This window comes from Rhinoderma darwinii, chromosome 10, assembly GCF_050947455.1.
Source record: "Rhinoderma darwinii isolate aRhiDar2 chromosome 10, aRhiDar2.hap1, whole genome shotgun sequence".
NCBI classification, from domain to species: Eukaryota; Metazoa; Chordata; class Amphibia; order Anura; family Rhinodermatidae; genus Rhinoderma; species Rhinoderma darwinii.
In genome coordinates this window covers 96,859,102-96,866,601 of record NC_134696.1, presented here as the reverse complement: position 1 = coordinate 96,866,601, position 7,500 = coordinate 96,859,102, and the positions used below count along the sequence as shown (strand labels likewise).

The 7,500-nt window shown below is 44.5% G+C and overlaps 1 long non-coding RNA gene across 1 annotated transcript in view; it reads right to left on the bottom strand.

Moving 5' to 3' along the window:
* The window catches only part of LOC142661596 (uncharacterized), an 8,025-nt gene extending 1,288 nt beyond the window's left edge, over nt 1-6,737 (bottom strand). The window contains exons 1-2 of the long non-coding RNA XR_012850772.1: nt 6,651-6,737; nt 1,786-1,807 (exon numbers count right to left, since the gene is read on the bottom strand). This is a non-coding gene — a long non-coding RNA (uncharacterized LOC142661596). The remainder of the gene's footprint in view (nt 1-1,785; nt 1,808-6,650) is intronic.
* Between the last annotated feature and the right edge of the window lie 763 nt (nt 6,738-7,500).

Below are 7,500 nucleotides of genomic sequence, written 5' to 3'. Positions count from 1 at the left end.
CATCGCAAGCAAAACCAGCGCCATATTGGATATATACGGACATCACATCCATCATAGTCACATGACCACATGTCTAGGGTCTGTCCATTAGATAATATGGTCACATGACAATGCAATGAATGTGACATCACTGTGATCTCAGATTACCCATTTAAAGGAGAAATACACCTACAAATTAATGAGAAAAAAATCTGCTGCCGTATATTCCGTCTTTAGGGGCGGAAGCCTTTGACTTTTTCCCTATTATTCAGGAAAGTGCAGGAGACAGACAGGGTTCATCATTGCTCGTAGTCAGTTGCAGTAGGAGTAGGTGGGATTAGGTTTCTTCTACTTCTAAGGTCCGCCCCTTTTCCAAAAACAGACCAATCAATCATCAATCAGACCAACAGATCAATCAATCAATCAATCGATCAATCAATCACATATTCTAAGATCGGGATGGGGGAAAGTAGGGGGAGATAAAAAAAAAAAAAGATTCCTCCAGGGAAATATAAAAGGAGAATATAGAAATATTAAAAGGGAAAAAAACAAAACTTTTTGAAACAAAATAAAGTAAAGACAGAAGAGGCTGTTATGGGAAGTGTTGGTTTGACGTGCTTCTTAGACATTGACTTCATTTAGGGCAATACAGCTGGACCAGTGCTATGACAGCTGTAGGGTTCCGGACTTCGTGGGTGCTGGGGGGAGACATTTTGCCAGGCGTCACTTATATAATAACTTAATAGACATTTTCTTAGCAATTTTTTTATTCACTATTTCCATTTCACAAATAACGGCTCATGGGCTTCTAAGGGAGGAGATGGAGTATTTTCTGCAGCATCAGAACCCGCATGGCTACAGTTACCAAAAAAACGGGTGGCGACCTCAGGTCTGTAATTGGTAAAGTAGAACACATATTTGGAAGTAAACAACTAAGTACATATTTATAATGAATATTAGAAAAACATGTCCTGGAAGAAGGCAGAAGGTCACCGTGTCCTGTGTGGCAAGACATTACGCCATTCCATCACATTCCCATATAATAAGATATAATCAGTGGCGTAATGATTGCAACCCGATCTACAGGAAGATCCATAGGGAGCACTACGTGTGGTGGGCACTGTCTACAGGGGACTCTCTATGGGGCACTGTCTACAGGGGGCTCTATGAGGGGGAGTATTGATAGGGGGCTCTATGGGGGGGCACTATCTACAGTGGGCTCTATGGAGGAACACTATCTACAGGGGTCTCTATGGGGGCACTATCTACAGGGGTCTCTATGGGGGCACTATCTACAGGGGTTGCAACCGGATCTACTGGAGGATCCATAGTGAGCACTATGTATGGTGGGCACTGTCTACAGGGGGCTCTCTGTGGGGCACTGTCTACAGTAGCCTCTATGAGGGGGAGAATTGACAGGGGGCTCTATGGGGGGCACTATCTACAGTGGGCTCAATGGAGGAACACTATCTACAGGAGTGTCTATGGGGGCACTATCTACAGGGGTCTCTAAGGGGGCACTATCTACAGGGGGCTCTATGTAGGGCACTATCTACAGGAGTCTCTATGGGGGCACTATCTATAGGAGTCTCTATGTAGGGCATTATCTACAGGAGTCTCTATGTAGGGCATTATCTACGTGGGGTCTCTATGGGGGCACTATCTACAGGGGTCTCTATGGGGGCATTATCTACAGGGGGCTCTATGGAGATAAGGGAAGCTCCCAGAGGGGCCTAACACCGGCAACAGCCAGAACATTGTATTCGATGTCTACTTACCAGAACGTTGTGATTAATGTCTACTTACTTTTGGGAAATCTTGAATCGACCTTTTACAACCAATAAAAAGAATACATGTTGATTATTTATGTGTCTCGTATAACAGAACAATATTTGGAAATCCAGCCAAGATAGTCAGGGTATTTTTTGATATTTTTGAAATTTGTCAAAATAATGTTATCTTTATATGTGTGGGACATAATGATGATTGGATAAGACTATGTGCGGTAGAGTAACCAGTCCTATCAAAAATACCTGCTCACCGGTGCTTTCCAATGTGAGCTACATCATATGGCTAAAAAAAGTAAGTGGACCCCTGACCATCATTCCTTTATGAGCTTGTTGAACATCCCATTACCAAATTATGGGCGTTAATATGAAATTTGGTCCCTTTTGCAGTATAACAGCCTCCGCTCTTCTGGGAAGGCTTTCCATAAGATTTTGGAGTGTGTCAGTAGGAATTTGCGCCCATTTAGTAAGAAAAACATTTGTGACGTTAGTCGCTGAGTTTGGGGAGGTCTGGCTTGCAATAATATCACTTACAGATGACTGAGACAGATTTAGTAGATAACACTCAAGGGGGTTTTACACTGGGCGATTATCGGGCAGACAATAGTTCATATAACGCTCGTTGCCGATAATTGCCCTGTGTAAACAGGGGAACGATCAGCAGATGAACGAGCAAACGCTGAATCTGAATCTGCTGATTGTATCGTTTTAAAAAAGTGAAATATTATCGTTGTCGGCGGCACATCTTGGTGTGTAAACAGGGTGACGCGCTGCCGACATGAAAATAACATATGGGGATGAGGGATCGGAGTAATGACCGCTTGTCTCCATCCATAGCTCCATGTGACAGGAGCAAACGATGTCTCGTTGATCGGCGCTCGCTGCCCCGGCCGATTATCGGCTGGTGTAAAAGGGCCTTTACAGCTGACCAGTCAATCTATCAGATAATAATAGCGCTTACAGCTGACCAGGCAATCTAGCAGATAAGAATAGTGCTTACAGGTGATCGGGGCAGATCTATCAGATAATAATAACACTTACAGGGGACTGGGGCAGATTTAGCCTGACAGTAATAACACTTACAGCTGACCAGGCAATCTAGCAGGTAATAATAACACTGACAGGTGACTGGGGCAGATCAAGTAGATAATAATAACACTTACAGGGGACTGGGGCAGATCTAGCAGATAATAATAACACTTACAGGAGATCGGGGCAGATCTAGAAGATAATAATAAAAACACTTACAGGGGACTGGGGCAGATCTAGCAGATAATAATAGCACTTACAGGGAACTGGGGCAGATCAAGTAGATAATAATGACACTTACAGGGGACTGGGGCAGATCAAGTAGATAATAATAACACTTACAGGGGACTGGGGCAGATCTAGCAGATAATAATAACACTTACAGGTGACCGGGGCAGATCTAGCAGATCAGAAATTTAATTAAGCAACTTGTGGTAAGGGTGGAATCCTATGACAGTGCCACAAGTAAAGAAAGACAAGGAGTTCTTCAGTACAACCCATACTACTAGCAATGTCTGCATATGGAGATTACATGGCTATGTGCTTGATTTTATGCATCTATTTGCAATGGGTGTGGCTGAAACATAATTAGGGCATGACCAGACGTGGCGTATTTCTTCTGCCACTGTCCGCATCAATGCCGCACTAATCTGCGTTGCAGATTCTGTTGCGGCTCTGCCTAAAATGGGCATTAAATTGATGCGGACTGGCAGTTGCGGACTGCGGTGAAAGTACTTCCCTTCTCTGTATCAGTGCAGGATAGAGAGAAGGGCCAGCACTTTCCCTAGTGAAAGTAAACGAATTTCATACTTACCGGCCGTTGTCTTGGTGACGCGTCCCTCTTTCGGCATCCAGCCCGACCTCCCTGGATGACGCGGCAGTCCATGTGACCGCTGCAGCCTGTGATTGGCCTGTGATTGGCTGCAGCCGTCACTTAGACTGAAACGTCATCCTGGGAAGCCGGACTGGAGACAGAAGCAGGGAGTTCTCGGTAAGTATGAACTTCTATTTTTTTTACAGGTTGCTGTATATTGGGATCGGTAGTCACTGTCCAGGGTGCAGAAACAGTTACTGCCGATCGCTTAACTCTTTCAGCACCCTGGACAGTGACTATTTACTGACGTCTCCTAGCAACGCTCCCGTAATTACGGGAGCTCCATTGACTTCTATGGGCCTGCCCGTGCCGTGATTATGGGCGTTTTTACGTTAGTGTGCAGGGGGCCTCAGTCTGGCTGTAGACCTAGAAATACATAGGTCCAGCCAGAATGAAGAAATGTCATATTAGTAAAACAAATACGCTCCGCAGCACACATAACATCTGCATATTTCATTGCGGAATTTTGACTCTCCGTTGAAGTCCATTCCGCAACAAGTCCGCTACACGTCCGCAACAACCATTGTATGCTGTGGACACCAAATTCCGCACCGCAGTCTATGCTCCGCAGCCTATGCTCCGCAGCGGAGTTTTCCACAACGTGTAAACGAACCCTACTAAAAAGCTGTGGAAAGCAATGGAGAAACGTGTACGCTGCGGATTTCCGCAGCGGACTGTCCGCAGCAGAATTCCAGAGCAATTCCGCCACGTCTGGTCATGCCCTTAGAGGAGGTGTCCACATACTTTTGACCTCATTTTTCCAGCCTGCCATGCCTTACTGCGGCCATCGCTGTCTTCAGTAATAATAGTTGTGCTGATGTTCCCTAATATATTGTAATGATGTGACGATGACAGTTCTTGCTGTCTCTTGTCAAATCTATGGCGTACTACAAACCACAATGCTGTCAGTTTTAGCAAAACTGACAGCCGTGCTGGGTCGATTTATTTTTTTGCCCCAAAGGCGGTGATGAGACAGGAGCGGTTTGTATATATACGGTCAATAAATCAAGGCTCCTATACAAGCGCAGTCTCAGTCTCAGCTTTGTGGTGGGATCATGTCGGATTATACAATCCAAATAAGAGAATATCGAATTTAAAATTGTAAAACCTGACTGCTTTCTTACAAAAACATTGCCACATCTGTCCAGGGTTTGTGCCTGGTATTGCAGCTCAACTACAATGAAGTAAAGTTGCAATGCCACATACAACCAGTGGGAAGGTGTGGCGCTGTTTTTGGAAGAAAGCAGCCAGGTTTTTCTAATTCTATACAACTTTTTATTGTTTTCAATTTGTCTTTTACATGAAACAGGCAGCAACTTGTTAGTTGGTCCTTGTTATGTGTTTGGGCAGTCTTCTGGGGTTAGACTGCCAGGTGGCGTCGCATTATCTCAATGCAATACCATCTATTGTTCCGTTTTTAAGGTAGGATAGCTGATTTTTATTTTATTTTTTTGTTTTTACTTTCCAGATCTTGACTGATTTTAAAGACTTTGTCTGGCTAAGACGACGCCTGTCCATGTGCCCTTTTAGGATAAATGGATATCATAGAGGGGGATCCCCAGTGGTTCCTGCTCGGGCAGACTTGACCACTCCATGTATGGACAGGCAATCATTTGAATGTATGTATGGACATCCTCAACTTCAGAATCCGGTCACCTAATGGTTTTCAAGGACTTAAACACTGATGAGCTGCCCCTTTAGAGGAATGAAGGGATTCCCCGGGTTATAGCAAGAGCTTCTTTCCCTTCATTGTTTATACAGATACAGCCCCGTACAAATGAGTGTGGCTGCATCTGGTACTGCAGGTTAGACTCATCCAGGCTTGGAGACCCGCGGAACCTTCATTTTGCTGTTCCACGAGCGAGGGCGCAGAGGGTCGATCACCGATCGATCATGATCACCATCACCGATCAAAGACTAATGGCCCATCCTAAGGTTTAAGACCATAAAAACCCTTTTAAGCCCCATAACGCTTTGTAATTGAAACAAAATGATAGAAATGTTATTGTCTATTTCCCTCCGCCCCAGAAATAAGTGGGTTGCAAATGCTTTGGGGCCCATTTATTTATTTTATACTATAGGGAAATACGGTTGATCTTATGTTATTCCTGCTCCGTTTGTCGACAGCATCAAATCGTGTAAATTTCTAACAGGTGACTTTATGTACAAGTCAATCCACACCTTTAAGTGTCAGAACGGGTCTATCGCCGTCACCTACATCTTAAACCTCTGTATTTATATAGCCTTAAAGGCGAAATAAATATTAACCCGTTCCTGACACAGTAATTTTTCGGGTTTTTTACCTTCCCTGCTTTCCAAAAGCCATAACTTTTTTTATTTTCCGTCCCTATAGCCGTAGGTAGGCTTGTTTTTTTTTGTGGAACGAGTTGAAGTTTTTACGACACCCTTTATTGTACTTTATAATGTAGTGGGAAACGGAAAAAAAATGCTTTGTGGGGTGGAATGGGAAAAAAAAGAGCGATTCCTCCATTGTTTTTTGGGTTTCATTTCTACAATGTTCAAACGGTGTATTGACTTTATTCTACGGGTCGATACGATTACGGTGATAACAAATGTTTAACTTTTTTTATGTTTTACCACTTTTACAAATAAAAAACTAATTGTTAATAGGGGCAAAAATATAGCAGACCTTGCGGGTCTTCAGTAGGCCCCCAGTTTGCCATGATGACCATTGATCACATTGTGGAGGGGCAATAGGCTGAACGAGGGGGCGTCCTCTTTTGAACAGCTTAAATGCCGCCGTTATTGTCCGCGACATCTAAGCGGTTAAAAAGCCAAGATCAGAGTTATCTCCGATCCTGCCCATTGCCGTGAAGTGTCGGCTGTACCATACAGCTGACACCCGCTGAGCATGGAGTGGGCTCAGCCTTTGAGCCTGCGCCACACTTCCCCTTCCCGGCTATAATGTAACTGTATGTCAAATGTAGAGAAAGGGTTAAGACTGAATTCAACCGGCTTACCTTGATACTTGACCTTTGCTGACACATGTAAGTAACATGCTCTTCATCCGTGAACTTTAAATGTATACTTCATAGCTGCCGCAGTTTATGTCCGGTGACTACCACACACTGTAACAGAAGATATATAAATTAATTATGGCATTAAATAATTAGAGGGCTTGTTCTTTTTTACAATCCCTGTTTGTTAGAAAAAGTCACCAAAAATTGAGCTGATCGCTGGTTGTCCCACTGTTAGGCCTCATTTACACAAGCGTGTGCGTTTTGCGCACGCAAAAAAAACGCAGCGTTTTGCGTGCGCAAAAGGCACTTGACAGCTCCGTGTGTCATCAGTGTATGATGCGCGGCTGCGTGATTTTCGCGCAGCCGCCATCATAGAGATGAGGCTAGTCGACGTCAGTCACTGTCCAGGGTGCTGAAAGAGTTAACTGATCGGCAGTAACTCTTTCAGCACCCTCGACAGTGAATTCCGATCACCATATCGAGTAACCTGTTTAAAAAAAAAGAGGTTCGTACTTACCGAGAACTTCCCGGCCGTTGCCTTGGTGACGCGTCCTTGGTGACACGCCTCTCTTGACATCTGGCCCCACCTCCCTGGATGACGCGGCAGTCCATGTGACCGCTGTAGCCTGTGCTTGGCTTGTGATTGGCTGCAGCTGTCACTTGGACTGAATTGTCATCCCGGGAGGTCAGACTGGAGGAAGAAGCCGGGAGTTATCGGTAAGTCAGAACTTTTTTTTTTTTACACGTTCACGTATATTTGGATCGGAAGTCACTGTCTAGGGTGCTGAAACAGTTTAACTCTTTCAGCACCCTGGACAGTGACTGTCTCCTGCCGGGTTCGGTCAAAACG